This window comes from Heptranchias perlo, unplaced genomic scaffold (genome assembly GCF_035084215.1).
Source record: "Heptranchias perlo isolate sHepPer1 unplaced genomic scaffold, sHepPer1.hap1 HAP1_SCAFFOLD_263, whole genome shotgun sequence".
NCBI classification, from domain to species: Eukaryota; Metazoa; Chordata; class Chondrichthyes; order Hexanchiformes; family Hexanchidae; genus Heptranchias; species Heptranchias perlo.
In genome coordinates, this window is record NW_027139275.1 from 1 (window position 1) to 18,721 (window position 18,721).

At 45.2% G+C, this 18,721-nt stretch overlaps 1 protein-coding gene and 1 non-coding gene across 2 annotated transcripts in view; one reads left to right on the forward strand and one right to left on the reverse strand.

Moving 5' to 3' along the window:
• Positions 1-2,100: 2,100 nt before the first annotated feature.
• The window catches only part of LOC137310548 (zinc finger protein 271-like), a 342,914-nt gene continuing 326,293 nt past the window's right edge, over positions 2,101-18,721 (forward strand). Inside the window, exon 1 of the mRNA XM_067978318.1 lies at positions 2,101-2,304. The gene's annotated coding sequence lies outside the window, so the exon portion shown is untranslated. The remainder of the gene's footprint in view (positions 2,305-18,721) is intronic.
• Positions 14,702-14,784, reverse strand: trnal-uag (transfer RNA leucine (anticodon UAG)). Its single transcript has one exon. It is a non-coding gene; the product is annotated as a tRNA-Leu (tRNA).

The window sequence follows — 18,721 nt, forward strand, 5'->3', positions numbered from 1 at the left end:
TTCTGAATTTTTCTTCATTGACAAGTACTCTGAAATATTTCAGTCTCACTGTTTAAAGTAACAACAATTAAACAGCCCAGAGAGGCCTCTCTCCGTCCCTCTCTCTCTCTCTCCCCCTCTCTCTCTGTTTTTCTATCTCATTTAAACAGAGAGAGTCTGACCGAACCGATCATTTTCTCTCTCTCTCTGTCTCTCACTCTATTCACCTTTCTGCAGCATTTTTATTTATTAAAATGTTTTCTATATTAAAACTTCAATTAGAGGCTGGAAACCTGTCAGTTAAATCTCGTTTCTCAACCTTTGGATGATTTGAGTGTTTGAAATGGTGCTGTGCCCTGAGCTCGGAACCTGTTTGCCATCCAGACCCGGGGAGGTGAGAATGAGATGGAGTCCCTGCTCCCTCCACAGCTCTTTACAGCAAACACACAGAGAGAATGAAATGGTCAAACACTGTCTGAGAAACAGCAGCCATTCCAGCTCTGCAGCCCTTGTGTATTCGGAGCAGATTCCGCCCAACTTTAGTTCTTTAAATGTGGACGCCGGGCAGGGTGGGATGTGACGGAGGTCCCTGGGGTGTTTGGGTCACGAGGGGAGAGGGGGGAGACAGGCTGAGGGTGGGGGGGGACTCGGTTTGGAGTGAGGGAAGAGGGGGAGACAGGCTGAGGGTGGGGGGGACTCGGTTTGGGGTGAGGGAAGAGGGGGAGACAGGCTGAGGGTGGGGGGGACTCGGTTTGGGGTGAGGGAAGAGGGGGAGACAGGCTGAGGGTGGGGGGAACTCGGTTTGGGGTGAGGGAAGAGGGGGAGACAGGCTGAGGGTGGGGGGGGACTCGGTTTGGGGTGAGGGAAGAGGGGGAGACAGGCTGAGGGTGGGGGGGAACTCGGTTTGGGGTGAGGGAAGAGGGGGAGACAGGCTGAGGGTGGGGGGACTCGGTTTGGGGTGAGGGAAGAGGGGGAGACAGGCTGAGGGTGGGGGGGACTCGGTTTGGGGTGAGGGAAGAGGGGGAGACAGGCTGAGGGTGGGGGGGACTCGGTTTGGGGTGAGGGAAGAGGGGGAGACAGGCTGAGGGTGGGGGGGACTCGGTTTGGGGTGAGAGAAGAGGGGGAGACAGGCTGAGGGTGGGGGGAACTCGGTTTGGGGTGAGGGAAGAGGGGGAGACAGGCTGAGGGTGGGGGGGGACTCGGTTTGGGGTGAGGGAAGAGGGGGAGACAGGCTGAGGGTGGGGGGACTCGGTTTGGGGTGAGGGAAGAGGGGGAGACAGGCTGAGGGTGGGGGGGACTCGGTTTGGGGTGAGGGAAGAGGGGGAGACAGGCTGAGGGTGGGGGGGACTCGGTTTGGGGTGAGGGAAGAGGGGGAGACAGGCTGAGGGTGGGGGGGACTCGGTTTGGGGTGAGGGAAGAGGGGGAGACAGGCTGAGGGTGGGGGGACTCGGTTTGGGGTGAGGGAAGAGGGGGAGACAGGCTGAGGGTGGGGGGACTCGGTTTGGGGTGAGGGAAGAGGGGGAGACAGGCTGAGGGTGGGGGGGACTCGGTTTGGGGTGAGGGAAGAGGGGGAGACAGGCTGAGGGTGGGGGGGACTCGGTTTGGGGTGAGGGAAGAGGGGGAGACAGGCTGAGGGTGGGGGGGACTCAGTTTGGGGTGATGGAAGAGGGGGAGACAGGCTGTGAGGGTTTCAAATCAGTAAAATAGGTCCTTGAAATGTGGCTCATTCCAACAGACAGGTCTCCTGGTCAAACCAGTCCTGCCCTGGGCTGTCCCTGGATTAACATGAGAATGGACAAGTCCCTGAGGGAGACCCATTGAGATTCAATCTAATATCTCAAAGGCTGAAGCAGGGAGCTCCCCGGGGGGAGGGGATGGCCATGTGTCTCGTCCCAAACCCTCCCCAGGGGCGGGGACAATCTCTCAGTCTGCCGGGGTCCTCCAGCCTGTCCTGAGTGTATTTCTCTCTCTGTCTCTCTCCCAACTTTTCTCTCTCTTTGGATTCTCTGGTTTGTAACCGGGATTTGTGTCTCAGTGTTGGTGCTGAGGGATTGTCGGTGTAACTGGGAGTGGGAATGGGTGTGGGGGAGTTCTGGGCTCTTGCTGTGCCTTTTTAATCCCTTGCTTTTGTATTTTAATCAATTCCCTCTCTCTCTCTCTCCCCTCAGGAAACTTTTCGATGAAATGCTGCAAGGAGATGATCCAGAAAGAGACATTTTGTGAGAAGGAGGAGGATGAGGGGGAATCCTGGGCCAAGAATTGTTCTCTCTGCTGGGGACTGACTGACTGAGACCTTCACCGCAGCCTGGACCCGATGGGGGCCACGTGAGTAATGTCTGGTTACTCTGGGGGATCACTGGGAAATTCTGGGGACACTGGGGGATCACTGGGACATTCTGGGGACACTGGACGATCACTGGGACATTCTGGGGACACTGGACGATCACTGGGACATTGTACAGGAGCTGATACTGAGACACACACTGACCGTCTGACAGTGCAGCGCTCCCTCAGTACCGACCGTCCAACAGAATATCACCATCTGTTCGAGCCCAAATTCTTCCCTTCGTTCATTGCAAGTGCAACTTTTCAGAAATAACACAAAGTGGATCAAACTATTATTCAGAGGCTGACAATGTGACATATCTCGGGTCTGAATTGAAATTAAAAGCACTTTCAGGGAGCGTCCTGCAGCACGCAGAGAGCCGAAATGTAAAAACAGCCTCCAAATGTTTTCTTAGTTTGAAGTTTAATTTTTGAAAAGGTCACTGACAACTCAGAAAGAAATAGTGTTAATTCCGAAGCCATTTTGGGCCCCCATGTGAAATTGTATTGTAATGGAACCACACAGACACATGGGGAAGCTCGGGAGCAAACTGATTGGAATTTGAGATTTTAATCCCATATTCATTTGTGGCACAGCTCAGCTCAATTCAAACCCAATGTCTGTGCAAGGGACACGTGTCTCCTGACTGTACAGTGTGTGTGTGTGTGTGTGTGTGTTTGTGTCTCAGTCTCACTGGTCCCATAACATAACTTTAAAGCAGTAAAATTAACCAGAACCTGCTCCAAAGACAAAACCGATCCAGATCTTGAAGGTGTGATGATTTCCTCCTTCTCTCTGCTCTGTTGGTGGGAGGCTCATTTCCAGTCCCAGGTATTTGTCTATTCCCCATGTCTGATGGGTTGGTTCCTGTGAACAGTTTGTCAGAGAGTGTTTCACTGCCTCAGGGTGTTTACAGAGAGAGAGAAGCAGCTCCCATCCTGGTCTGAAGGACCCAGTCAATGAGAGATTTATAAAACAATCCAGCCCAGTGCAGTTAAACCTTGTCCCCCATTAATCCAAACACACCATATTGTGAGCAAAATTCAATATTCACAGGGCCAGTGAGTCCCAGACACGGATTGTACCCACCTCCCTAAACTAAACTCAACTCCTTACTGTAAAAAGTGTCTGTCAAAACACAGCCCGTTTAGGGACTGAACCCCTCAAATAACCGTGACACTCAACATTGCAATCTCTCAGTGAATCGTTCCCTTTTACCCACTGTGTACTGTACATGTACAGGAGCTGACACTGAGACACACACGGGCCGTACAGTACCAGACAGGAGTGAATCGTTCCCTTTTACCCACCGTGTGCTGTACACGTACAGTACAGTTGTGGTGGTGGTTGTTGTGGTGGCCCAAACGCAAAGGCCGACGCTCTGGCATCGCTCTGGGATCCCCGGCTGCACCCTGGCCTCACTCTGGGCTGACTGGGTGCACTCTGGGACCCCGGCATCACTCTGGGGTCACTGGGACATTCTGGGGTCACTGCGGGATCACTGGCGACACTCTGTCGGCCTCTTGCCGCCATGTGACAAGATGGCGGCGGCGGCCATTTTTTCCAAGATTGTGGCCGCGCTTGCCGCCATTTTGCCCAAGATGGTGGCCGCGCCTGCCGCCATGTTTTCCAAGATGGCGGCCGTGCTTGTTGCCATTTTTTCCAAGATGGTGGCAGCGCCGGCCGCCATTTTGTCCAAGACAGACTCCGCGCTTACCTCCATTTTGTCCAAGCTGGCTTCATTGATTATATAAATAATTGAAAAGTTTAAAATGTAATATAAATAACTCAATAGTTTAATTCATTAAATAAATAATGAATTGCTTATTTTATTATATCAATAATTAAATTGTTTTCAAGTGTTTAATTTATTATATGAATACTTCAAATGTTTCATTTATTCTAAAGAGAATTCAATAGTTTAAATTATTCGATTGATTAATTTATTATATAAATAACCAAGAGTTTAATTTATTGTATAAAAAATTCAATAGCTAAATTTATTATATAAATCATTCAATTGTTTAATATATTATAAATAATTGAAGTGTTTAATTTTTTATGTAAATTATTGAATTGTTTAATTTATTATATGAATAATTAAATTGATTAATATATTTGATAAATAATTCAGTAGTTTAATTATATAATAATTCAAGTGTATAGTTTAATATATAAATAGCTCCGTTGTTTAATTTATTGTATAAATAATTCAATTTGTGAATTTATTATACAAATAAACAAGTGTTTAATTTATTATATGAAGCATTCAAGTGTATAATTTATTACATAAATAGTTCATTTGTTTAATTTATTGAATAAATAATTCAACTGTTTCATTTATTATCTAAATAATTCAATAGTTTAATTTGTTATATAAATAATCAATTGTTTAATTTCTTACATAACGACTTCAGTTGTTAAATTAAACTAATGAATTATTTTCATCATAAATTAAGCATCTAAATAATTCAATTGATGAAATTATTTTAAAAATAAACAAGTGTTTAATTTATTATATAACTTTATTGCTTAATTTATTACTTAAAGAAATCAAGTGTTTAGTTTATTATATAATAATGCATGTCTAATTTATTATATAAAAAAACAATTGTTTAATTTATTATATAAATGATTGAACTGATTATTTGATTCTCCAAATAATTCAATTGTTTAATTTATTATATAAATAATTCAAGTGTTAAATTTATTCTATGAAGAAACAATTGTTTAATTCATTATATAAATAATTCATGTTTAATTTATTATATAAATAATTCAAGTGTTTCATTGATTATATAAAAAAATCAATTGTTCAATTTATTATATAAATAACCAATTGTTTAGTTTATTATATAAATAATCCAAGTGTTAAAATTATTATATAAAGAGGTCAAGTGTTTAAATTATATAATTAATTAACAGGTTTAACTTATACAAAGATTCAAGTGTTTATTTAATCATATTAATAATCTATTATTTAATTTATTGTATGAAGAATTTCAAAACGTTATTTATTGTATAAATAATCAATTGTTTAATTAATTATATTCATATTGAATTGTTTAATTGATTATATAAATAATTCAAAGGTTTAATTCATTACACTTAATAAATTGTTTACTTTATTATATAAAGAAGTCTCGAATTAATTTATTATATAAATCATTCAAGTGTTTAATTTATTATCTAAATAATTCAACTAAATATTGAATTCTTTATATAATAAATTAAACGAAGGAATATTTATGAAATGAATTAAACGATTGAATTATTTATATTATAAATTAAACACTTGAATTATCTGCTTCCAATGTCTTTTTTTCGGCCTGTTATTAAGATCATCAATGGCGGCTGCATCACCCAGCATGCAGCGCGGTTCAGATTGTGCCCTATCTGAATCAGTGGAGCCCAGCACGCAGGCGCAGTATTCACTCATTTCCGGGCAGTGTGTCCTGAGCATGCGCGGCCAGTCAAGGCTGCGGGAGGAGCGCGTTCGGTGCAGGTCAGAGGATCGGAGCAAGAGGCTCAATAAACCCCGGGGCCCGGGTCCGGGCTCAGGCCCAGGCTCAGGCTTTACAAACCCCGAGTGCGGCCCCAGACCCGAATATAAAACAGTGAACATTATCCCCCCCTCACTACCCGCCGGGAAATGAAGGGGAAATGGGGATCGGTCAGGGAGCGTCTGTAAATGAAGGAGAAATGGGGATCGGTCAGGGAGCGTCTGTAAATGAAGGAGAAATGGTGATCGGTCAGGGAGCGTCTGTCAATGAAGGGGAAATGGTGATCGGTCAGGGAGCGTCTGTAAATGAAGGAGAAATGGTGATCGGTCAGGGAGCGTCTGTCAATGAAGGGGAAATGGTGATCGGTCAGGGAGCGTCTGTAAATGAAGGGGAAATGGTGATCGGTCAAGGAGCGTCTGCAAATGAAGGGGAAATGGGGATCGGTCAGGGAGCGTCTGTAAATGAAGGGGAAATGGTGATCGGTCAGGGAGCGTCTGTAAATGAAGGAGAAATGGCGATCGGTCAGGGAGCGTCTGTAAATGAAGGAGAAATGGCGATCGGTCAGGGAGCGTCTGTAAATGATGGAGAAATGGTGATCTCGATACCTTCAGTCATCCAGGGAGCTCTCGCTTTGGATGCTGTTCCTTTCCTCCTCGTGGGAATCTGTCTACTCTGTACCCAAACCAACTCCTCCTTGAAGGCCTCCCACTGTTCAATTACTGTTCTGCCTGCCAATTTTTGATTCCAATCCACCTGGACAAGATCCCTTTTTAACTCACTGAAATTAGCCCTCCTCCAGTTAAGAAAGTTCACATTTGACTGTCCCCTGTCCTTTTCCATAACTGTTCTAAACCAAATGAGATTATGATCACTGCTGCCCCACTGAAACATGCTCCACCTGCCCCACTTCATTCTCCACACCCAGCCCACTGCTGTACTCACACTCTCTCACACTCACACTCTCTCACACTCACACTCTCTCACACTCACACTCTTTCACTCACGGTTTCGGCCCACTGAAAGATGATGCGATGGGTTTGGATTTCAGCACAGGGAGGAGGGAGAGTGTGTGGGACAGGGGATTTACAGCTTTGAGGAATGAGAGAGGAAATAATGTTCCATAGAAAGTAAAGTTATCTGATCTGAATTTCTATCCTGTAGTTACAGTGATAACTTTTATAAACTCCTTTTACAGGGGAGGATTTGCAGAGGGAAACTCAAACCAAAGATCACGTCAAGATCTGACAGAGTCACTCGATTCATCAGGACCTGAATATCATCGGCCTTTGAATGTGGAAGGAGAAATGTTTGTCTGTTCTGTCTGTGGGAGAAGATTTCAAACATCAGTGTGAGTGGGAAAGCACCGAGACACACACACCCGAGTGAGAGTGTTCCAGTGCACTGACTGTGGAAAGAGCTTTAACCAGTTACACAGCCAGAAAAAAGATCGCACCGTTCACAGCGGGGAGAAACCGTACACGTGTTCTGTGTGTGGACGAGGTTTCAACTGATCGTCCAACCTGGAGAGACACAAGGACACCCAGACCATGGAGAAACCGTGGAAATGTGGGGACTGTGGGAAGGGATTCAATTCCCCGTCCCAGCTGGAAATTCATCGACACTGTCACACCGGGGAGAGGCCGTTCACCTGCTCCGTGTGTGGGAAGGGATTCACTATTTCATCCAGCCTCCAGACACACCAGCGAGTTCACACTGGGGAGAGACCTTTTAAATGTTCTGACTGTGAGAAAAGGTTTAAATGCAAAAGGAATCTGCTGGCACACCAATGTACCCACACTGGGGAGAGGCCATTCACCTGCTCCGAGTGTGGGAAGGGATACACTCAGTCATCCCTCCTCCTGACACACCAGCGAGTTCACACTGGGGAGAGGCCGTTCACCTGCTCCGTGTGTGGGAAGGGATTCACTCAGTCATCCCTCCTCCTGACACACCAGCGAGTTCACACTGGGGAGCGGCCGTTCACCTGCTCCGTGTGTGGGAAGGGATTCACTCTGTCATCCCTCCTCCTGACACACCAGCGAGTTCACACTGGGGAGAGGCCGTTCACCTGCTCCGTGTGTGGGAAGGGTTTCACTCGGTCATCCCTCTTCCTGACACACCAGCGAGTTCACACTGATGAGAGACCTTTTAAATGTTCTGACTGTGAGAAGAGGTTTAAAAGCAAAAGTAATCTGCTGATACACCAACGCACTCACACTGCGGAGAGGCCGTTCATCTGCACCGTGTGTGGGAAGAGATTCACTCAGTCGTCCAACCTGCTGACACACCAGCGAGTTCACACTGGGGAGAGACCGTTCAGCTGCTCCGTGTGTGGGAAGAGATTCACTCGGTCATCTCACCTCCTGACACACCAGCAAGTTCACACTGGGGAGAGGCCGTTCATCTGCACCGTGTGTGGGAAGAGATTCACTCAGTCTTTTATCCTGCTGAGACACCAGCGAGTTCACACTGGGGAGAGGCCGTTCACCTGCTCCTTGTGTGGGAAGAGATTCCCTCAGTCATCCACCCTGCTGAGACACCAGCGAGTTCACTCCGATGAGAGACCTTTTAAATGTTCTGACTGTGAGAAGAGGTTTAAAAGCAAATTTAATCTGCTGACACACCAACGCACCCACACTGGGGAGAGGCCGTTCTCCTGCTCAGTGTATGGGAAGGGATTCGCTGGGTCATCCACCCTGCTGAAACACCAGCGAGTTCACACTGGGGAGAGGCCGTTCACTTGCACCTTGTGTGGGAAGAGATTCACTCGGTCATCCCACCTGCAGAGACACCAGCGAGTTCACTCCGATGAGAGACCTTTTAAATGTTCTGACTGTGAGAAGAGGTTTAAAAGCAAAATTAATCTGCTGACACACCAACGCACTCACACTGGGGAGAGGCCGTTCACCTGCTCAGTGTGTGGGAAGGGATTCACTTGGGCATCCAACCTGCTGCAACACCAGCGAGTTCACACTGAGAGACCTTTAAATGTTCTGACTGTGGGAAGAGATTTAAAATCAGAAACGAACTGCTGAGACATCGACGCACTCACACTGGGGAGAGACTGTTCACCTGCTCCGTGTGTGGGAAGAGATTCACTCGATCATCCCACCTTCTGAAACATTAACTTGTTCACACTATTGAGTGACCTTTTCATGCAGTGACTGTGAGAAGAGCTTTAAAAGCAGAAATGAACTGCTGACACATCAACGCATGCCCATTGGTTGAGAGACTGTTCACCTGCTCCGTGTATGGGAAGGGATTCACTCCGTCATCACACGTGCTGAGACACCAGCGAGTTCACGAAATGAACAGGTCCAACGAGCCGGTCTGTAACACAGGCCAATGACTCAGTGCAGCTCGTGACCCAGTCACTGGGCTCCATTATAGCCTCTCCTGTCAGTAACACACAAAGAGAAATTGTAAATCTGAAACAGAAAGAGATAATGTATAACACTTCATATCAACCACCAGTTTTTTCCTCTTTCCGGCTTTTAAAACAATCTGTTTCACAGTTTGTCAAACCCGAAACAGCCTCTGGGATTTGCTGATTGAGAATTTCAGTGGAAATTGGGACCGTCATTAAGTATCGGAACAAATATCCCCGCTGAGGTTTCGGGATTGTTACTGGTTTATTTATATCAGTGAGTGACCAATTTTAAACCAGGTGAGGGTCTAAACCTAAGGTAAGAGCCTGGGATAGACAAGAGATTCTTCAATGTATTAAGTTAAATTACACTGATTCCACCTACACTGGACATCACATCCCTCAAACATTGTTACCTGTTACTGTATAAAACTGGTGAGGGTGGAAATGGGAAATAACTGAAGAAAACTTCATTGTATCAAAGTTAATTCTGATCATTATTATTATACAAACATTCTACAGCCGGTCCCTTAAAAAGGACCCAATATCAAACCAGTCCCCAGTCCTTGGGCCTGTGCCTATGTTGTGATTTGCACCCGCTTCTGACTGACTTGGTATCAGACGCACTCCCGTCAACAGTAAACGGATGGAGCCGGATCCATAAGAGAAAAATGAGGACCGACCTCCGCGGTTCTCCCAGAGTGCGGGAGGCGGAGTAACAGCAGCAGACAGGGAGATCTCTCTAAACCAGCCGCTGCCGCCGGAGAGAAGCGAGTCCCGTTCCGAGCCGTGTCTGTCAGGCGCCCGCTGACCCTCTCTTCACTGAAGGGGACCGATTCAGCACCAACTCACACACCCACCATTGGATCATTGAATCACCTTCAACACCTGAATTACATCACCACTTAATCCTCTATACACGAGGAAATACAAATCTTGTCCACGCAACCTGTCCTCATAATGTAACCATTTTAGCCCCGGTATCATTCTGGTCTTTCTGCGCTGCACCTCCTGCAAGGCCAATATATCCTTCCTGAGGTCTGGTGCCCAGGACTGAATGCCGTACTCTAAATGTGGCCTCAACAGAGTTTATAGAATTGTAACATAAATTCCACCCTTTTGAATTCCAGTTCCCTTGAGATAAAGGCCGACATTCCATTAGCCATTTTAATTATTTTTTGCACCTGTCTGCCAACTCTTCCTGATTTCCCGAAGTATCTCTGCTCACCCACAGTTCCTGGCTTCTCACCATTTTGAAAATACTCTGATTTATCTTGCTTCGGGCCAAAGTGGATGGCCTCACACTTCCCCAGATTGAAACTTTGAACAGTCTGGGGCTCTTTTGTATGGAAAAGAGAAGGCTGAGGGTGACCTGATACAGGACTTTAAGATTATGCAAGGGTTTGATCGGTCAGATGTCGATAAGGTGTTTGTACTTTTGGGAGTGGGGACGTCAAAACTTCGGGCCATGAATATAATAGTCATCAATAAATCCAATCTGGCATTCAAGAGAAACATATTTATCCAGAGGGTCGTTAGAATGTGCAGCTCGCTCCCACAAGGAGTAGTTAAGGCGAATCGCATGGATGCATTCACGGTGAAGCGAGATAAACACATGGAGGAGAAAGGAATATTCAGGTTTGCTCATCGGGTTAGATGAAGAGGGGTTGGAGGAGGCTCGTCTGCAGCATAAACACCGGTATAGTCTCGTTGGGCCGAATTGCCTGTTTCTGTGATGTACATTCGATGTAATTCTATGTAAGCTCCATCTGACACAGTTTTACCAACTCACTGAATCTATCAATTTCCTTTTATAACTTTATGCTCCCATCTGCACTACTCACTGCGCCAAACTTGGTGTCGTCGACAAACCTGGATTTTCCGCTCTCTGTTCCTTTATCTGCCTCATTTATGCAGATCCCTGGGGGACACCACTAATCAAATCCTGTCAATTTGAGTACATACCTATTAACCCTCCTCTCTGTCCCCAACTCCAAACCAACTCCCTCCCCATGTCAATCGGTTGCTTTGAATTCCACATGTTCTCATTTCTGTTAACAGTCTCTGATGTTAAACCTTATCGAATGCCTCTGGAAGTCAATATACACAGAACCCCCATAGACACTCCATTATTTACCACATTAGTTACATCTTCAAAAAGGTCAACTAGTTTCGTTAGACTTGACTAACACTTTACAAATCCATGCTGGCTCTCTCTGATCAATTCAGGATTATCCAAGTGCTCAGTCATTCTTTCCCTAATAATGGATACTGGTAACTTCCCCACAACAGACGTCAGACTAATAGGTCTATAATTTCCTGCTTTATCTCTCCTACCCTTCGTATAAAACGGAATGACATTGGCAATTTTTTCAATCCATGGAACAATTCCTGAATCAAGAGAGTTTTGAACGATCATGACTAAAGCATGTACAATTTCCTCACCTATTCCCCTTAGTCCCCTGGGATGGTAAACATCAGGTCCTGGAGATTTGTTTATCTTAATCTAATTATTTTCTCCAATACCATTATTTTACTTACACTGAATCCCCTTGATTTATTTTCAGTTTTCCTCGTGCCTCTGGTACATTATCCTCATGATTTTCTGTGAGTATTTAGCAAGTCTGCCATTTCTTGAATTTTAATTACAATATCACCCCTATCCGTCTTTAAGGGCCCACATTACTCTTCGTCACCCTTCTTTCTCTTAATATACGTGTAAAAACCTTGAAAGTTGTCCTTAATTTCACTCTCAAGTTTTTCTCGTTTTCCCTTTTTGCACCTTTTACAATTTTTTTTCGTTTCAGCACCACAATAAACAACACTTCGCTGTGAAATTTGCTAAATTAGTTCTTCAGTGTCAGAGCGAGAATTGTCCATCCCTAATTTATTTAAAGTAACAAACACAAGCACAAATATTCATCCGTGTATCAAAGCACTGATGGACACAGAAAGATAAACACAGCCTGAAACGCAGTCAGTATCGGGATTCACAGGGAAACTGGCAAGCGAAAGAGACAAATATAAAACAGTCTGAATCACCAACAGAATGTGACGTGTAGCTGATAGATATTAATGAGAGGAGGTGGGAAACAGTACCATGACTTGGCTCCGTGGCTTAGTTGGTTAAAGCGCTTGGCCAGTCAACAAGAGATCCTCGGTTCAAACTCCCAGCGGTGCCTTTGTGTCATTCATGGTGTTCAGTGAATTTTAGAATGAAAAACGCAGTGTGGTGTTTGTGTTTTGTGCAGGAGCCAACACGGAACTGATCAGGAAGTCTCTTCAAAAATGCCTTTTCATTGTACAGTCAGCCCTCTCATAGAATGTGTCCGTGACACGTTCTTGTTTCTGGGCTCGTTGAGGTCGGGGGATAATTCTCGATTCGAGGTTCATACCCTGGAGAAACCCTAATTTCACCCTAGACTTTTGATCTTGATGTGCGGTTCAAACTTTGCAAAGAGGAAAAATAAATCCACAAATTGCTCCACCTGAATCTCACGCGGTCTCGGAAGAAGTTCAGTTCAAACAATCAGGACTTTAAAGGCACCTCAATGACCTGCACTTTCATTGAACGAGCTTTGCTTCCAATTGCATTCGACCTTGAAACCGCTCTGGGCTTTCATCTCACTGAAGCAGAGTGTGGCCGCTTTGTATCTGTGAGCATGTCGGTGACGAGGTTCGCTCTGATATTGGTCGCTTTCAATTTTTAAGATCTTGCCAAGCTCTGGGAAAAGAAACCGAGAATCGAATTGTCCCTGTAAGTGATGAATTGAAGGGATTGGTGCTCCAAGCAGATCTGGAAAATTCACAGTGCGGTCGCTCAGGAATTCCAAATCCACCCTCTCGCCACTCGGCGATCATATTAACTGAGCAGAGAATAAATGTCACACCCTTTATTTTGGAAAAGCAAAGCGGTGGGGATTTTTATCATAGCCCGATGCCTTTCGTGTTGTATCAGATGTTCCCCGTTGCGTTACTTTCATCTTCATCGGAGAACCGGTTCGGGCGTTCCTGTGATAAACGGCGACAATTGCCTGTTAATGTTAAATTTAAGATGCAGTCTGTAAAATTATTAAATTTCATCACATGCAAAGCACAAAAATCTTATTAAAGTTTTGTCTGTCTCTCGGTAACCACGTCAGCATCTCCTTCAGTCTGAAACAGAACGTTATTGGTTGATTAATGGTGATTAAAACAGTCATTCAACTACGAACAGGGTTTAATTAGCTTCATGTAATTATTTATTAAGTTCATAACTCTTGTTAAATTTAATTCTCTGACTGGGAATGGAACCACGCGGTGATGGGAGCACTGAATTTTAACCACCAGTCCATCGGGGAGCTCCCAGGATTGAGCACCGGACAAAGTGGAACTGATGACATTTATTTTTCTTTCACTCTTCCGTGATTCATTCAGCTCTGTGTTTATTCTCAGGCCTCTTATCTCTCCCTTCTTTTCAGCTTCTGACTGCGGATATTCCTCTGGTCAAATATGAATAATATAGAATATCTCACAGCCCCGCTATATTTGCTCTTTCTCTGTACAGTTCTGTACAAAATCAAACTACGTAGATACCGACAGTGTGTCTCCCTCACTCCCCACAGGAGCAGCAGGAGATGACACTTTAAACTGCCAGTTGCTTCAAACGATGCCCGATAGACCTGCGTTGCCTTGGAGTTTTCCCAGGAGCTGCATTGATTCGGTGCGTGAATTTTGGAAATGGAAACATGTCCATCAGCAGCTTGTGGGAGTATTTTCCCTCACTTTCCATTCCATGTCCATGCCTACTTGCACTTGGTGCTGTCATTGCCTGAACATCACCTTCTGTCCCGATAGTCGTTCGAACAGAAAATGCCATTTTGTGCGAGCAGCTTGTCTGACACGAAAATGACCTGAATTACAAAGGGGCGAGTGGGAAAGGCCGCGTTGGTCTGCTTGTTCACAGCAAAGAATTTTCAGCGTTTCCTTGTGGTTCAGTGTTTAGGATTCGGAGCTTTCATCACCACGGCAACGGTTCGATTGGTGTCTGTCTCAACGTCTGCATATTATCCACTCTACCATAAGTGGACTGGACTCAAATTGCTGATTTTTCACTGTGAGGGTGAAGAGACATAAATGTGTGGACATTAGTTACGAATTCATCAGCTGGGTTGCACCTTTGCTTCTCCCCCCGTCTCAGTCTTTCCATCTTTACCCTTCACTGCCGGTGTTCCAGGTTCGATCATCCGTGGCTGTTCAACGAAGCCTGAGAAGTCCATGAGGGAAAAACACAGAGAGTCAGAGACAGAGACAAGGTGGGATCAAAGTATAGGAAGAAATAGGATCAATGTCAAGTTCTGCGAACGGGCAGAATTTAAGATGGAGCTTGGGAGAGATTCCTTCACGTGTCTTGCAATTTTGCAAGAGACCATTGGGCTCCGAATTAAAAGCATGAGCCGCGCTGGAGAGTCTCTCTGAGAGAGGGAATGCGGTTCGTCAACTCCAGTTCACATTTATTTGAGCAGTGAACATAACTTTTAGCAATAGTGCTGTAAGCAGGATTCGAACCTATGCAGGAAAATCCCATTCGAATTCTAAGTCCAACGCCTTAACCACTCGGCCATCGCAGCCACAGTTATTTATGCTGCACGGCTGTAAATCAGAATGCGTAGGTTTATCACAAGCGATCTGTGATCCAATGTTCTCTCCGACAGGTTTCCAACTCGACACTTGGAGCTTGATAACGTGCGGGCATTGCTGTTTCAGTGAGTGAATCCTCGTCTGCAACGAAGTGAGGTCGGGCTTCGATTCCCGCTCAATTCAGGATTATTATCATTCTCCATTCATAAGATCGCGTGAATTGGGATCTATTTGCACTCAGCTTCAATCTGCTCACCGTTCTGAAATATTTTCCTTTCTCCACATGTGTTGCGTCGAGGCTGGGTGGGAAAATCACTTTGCGAGTCCAACGCCTTAATCATTGGGTCATCGCAGCTGCAAACGATAAATCAGAATGCGGAAGGTTATCACAGGAGATCTATGAGACTGTATGTTCTTGCAGACGGGTTTCCAGCTGGACTCATGCAGCCAACACCTGTGCGGGCATTGCTGTTTCTGGGGTAAAATTCTCGCCTGCCAAGCGGGATGTTCGCGTTCCTTTACCGCCCAATGGAGCAGCATTTTCATTCTCCATTCATGAGGTCACGTGAATTGGGATACATTTACATTCAGCTTCAATCTGAACACCATCGTGAGACATTTTCCTTTCTCCATGTGTGTTGTGGTCAGAACCTCTGCATTCTGTCCTCCATGCACTGAGATTAAGTCAATCCTGCCGACTGCACCGCTGACAAGACGTGAGAAGCCAATTAGTGATTTTACACTAAAAATGGTAACACCGCAGGGCTCGTTCGCGTTCTCTCACATGTCAATCAGCAAATACCCAAGTCGAGAATCATACCCCAAGATCAACAAGCCACTAATAATAAAGGGGTGCCACCCACAGCCGATCGGCCATCATTCTGTCCATCCAATCACGTTTTCTATTCCGATGTAGAGGAATGTCCAGTTCTATTCTAAATATTTCATATCAACAATATTAGCCTCTCTTTACCACATTCGTTTATTTACGTGCGACTTGTATTATCAAGTGAGACTTTGCAGAATTAATTGCTCTAAAGCTACATTGTTGTCTGTCTCGTCATCTGCAGATTATCCACTCTACCACAAGTATAACAGTGACTACACTTCAGACGTCTTGTGGTCGTGAAAAGCGCTTTATAAATTCAAGACTTTCTTATACTGGGATAAAATTACTGATGTTTTCACTGTGAGGACGAAGAGTCATGAATGTGTAGACATTAGTTACGAATTCATCTTCTGGATTGGTCCTTTACTTTTCCTACCGTCTCAGTCTTTCTATCTTTACCCTTCTCTGCTCCTGTCGCTGGTTCGATCAGCCTGAGCCGTTCAAGGAAGCCGGAGGAGTCCATCAGGGGAAAACACAGAGATAGACAGAGACATGGAGATAAAAGTATAGAAAAAATAACCTAAATATCAAGTGAGCAGAATTTATGATGGAGCTTGGGAGAGATAAAATCATAGAATCGTTTTAGCACAGAAGGAGGCCATTTGGCCCATCGAGCCTGTGCCGTCTCTTTGTAAGAACAATCCAGTTAGTCCCATTCCCCCGTTCTTTCCCCGTAGACCCGCAAATATTTTCCCTTCAAATATTTTTGAAAGCCACGATGGAATCTGCTTCCATCCCCCTTTCTGGAAGCGCATTCCAGATTATAACTACTCGCTAAGTAACAATCGTTTTCCTCATATCGCCTTTGGTTCTTTTGTCAACCACCGTAAATCTGTGTCCTCTGATTCTCGACTCTTCCGCCAATCGGAACAGTTTCTCTTTATTTACTTTATCTAAACATGTCATGATTTTGAAAACTTCTATCAAATCTCCACTCAACCTTCTCTGCTCTAAGGAGAACAACCTCAGCTTCTCCAGTCTCTCCGTACCCTAATTGTGGAATATTGTGACGTTTCCGTCACGCATCTTGAAATTTTGCAAGAGACCATTGGGCTCCCAATTAAAAGGCTCTGCCGCGGTGGAGAATCTCTCTGAGGGAAGGAAAGGCGGCCCGTTATCTCCAGTTCATATTTATTTGAGCATTGAACAAAACTTTAAACAATAGCGCCGTGAACTTTCACCGGAACACCCCGTTGGGTTTTATATCTCACGCCTGAACCGCTCGGACACGGCAGCTGCGAGCGCCTCTAATGCACGGCTGTAAATCAGAATGCGCAGGGTATTCAGAGGAGATTTGTGAGACTTTATGTTCTTTCCGACAGGTTTCCAAGTGGACACATGCAGCCGCTACCGTGCGGACGTTCCTGTCTCACTGGTAGAATTCCCCAGGTGCAGCTCACACACAGGATCAGGAATCCCACTCCTGACAGATTCACTTCTTGAAACCTTGTTTGGATTCAGTGAATTAGGATTTAATTTAATCCTCATCTGCCCGCCGCTCTGTTTTACAGGGCGCAGGATGTTGATGAATCTCATCCCCACTGCTCCCATTAATAATACCTTTTGCTGCTAAATTCTGCTTAATACAAATTGTCCAGGAATTATAGAATTTCTCCTGGGGACTGGGGAACTGACTTGGGTTTGGCTCAACCCTCAAATCCACAAATTTATATCACTGCTACTGCACAGGATTAAAGGAAAGGACCGATCCAGAGATAATCAATAAAGATCAGTAATAGACACCGTCGTTGCGCATGTGATCTCAATCCTCATATTCGAATGACGCACCCATGTGCACTTTAACCTTTTTGTGTTAGGTGTTGAAATGGTGAGATGAAACGGGACCGGGCTGATAGGCTGCTGGACGGGAGATACAGTTCAAAATACAGCAATGTAAACGGGAGGAGAGCAGTGAAAGGAAGCACAGACTGAATGAGAGTGGAGGTTTGGAAGGGCGCAGATACTCACATCTTTAAAATTCATCCTATTACAGTGTGAGATCTGTTAGTAATTGGGGGCCAACAAAAAATAATCGACAAGATCACTCCCCGTGAATCTCAATCAGTGCCGTTCGCGGTATTGATGAGGACGGGGCAGGTTATATGAGGTCAGTTATCTACATTATTGGCGCCACAACCACGGTGCAAATCCGGGTCACGGTACCGCTTGGTTTACTCTCCGCGACACAGGCTAATAGAACGCTGCAAGAAATCAATATTTACCACATGAAAGAAAGATGTTTTGTGGATGGTGAAAGCCCGCTTACTCTTTCACATCCGAGCACTCTCATGTGTCTCTGGATGATCCAAAATTCAGACCGACCGCTTCTTCCCGCTTTTTCTTCCTTCCACAATCATGATCCATTTCACTGAGACTTTACTGCGGCCTTACCTACTCTAACATTCACTCTCACATTCTTACGCCTTTAAGTTTGCTGTACATCGACCGCTGTTCCTCAGGGGCACATGTCCCGTTCGCACCAATGTTCATTTGTGCCTTAAAACCAGTCGATACATTTCAATCTGTGTGACTGTTCCAGAAACAAGCACTGAGAAAGCAGGACTGGCATTCGGAAGGACAGCGGTAGACTTTACCGTGAAATTTCCATGGGGTATCTTGTGACACGGGGGATGTTAACTGAAGAACTGGGTTTTGTTTCCATGGTCGTTGGCGCTTTTCCCCGAGTAGTTGATGTGCGGGAGAGACGGGCGGCGCGACATAGCTGCGAATGACGGCTGAAAGGTGCACTTTTGGCAATCTGGGCGGTGCAGTCAGGTCGGAAATATTCCGCTTGATCTTAATAGGTCTGTGGAAATGTCCGATTGAAAAGGAATGAGGAGAAATGAAAAGAGCGGCAGTGGTGAAAAGCTGTCGATTACAGGAGGTTGGCCGTGAGCGAAAGGTCCTTTGAAAGCCCGGCGCGGAGGGGATTTTGTTCGGAAACGGCAGATTTTGAAGCATGTGAGCAGGAAAGGAAAGTGCCATTTTGCGTATGAGAAGAGCCCCAGAAAGTTATGCTTGGAACTGAGTCATTGAGT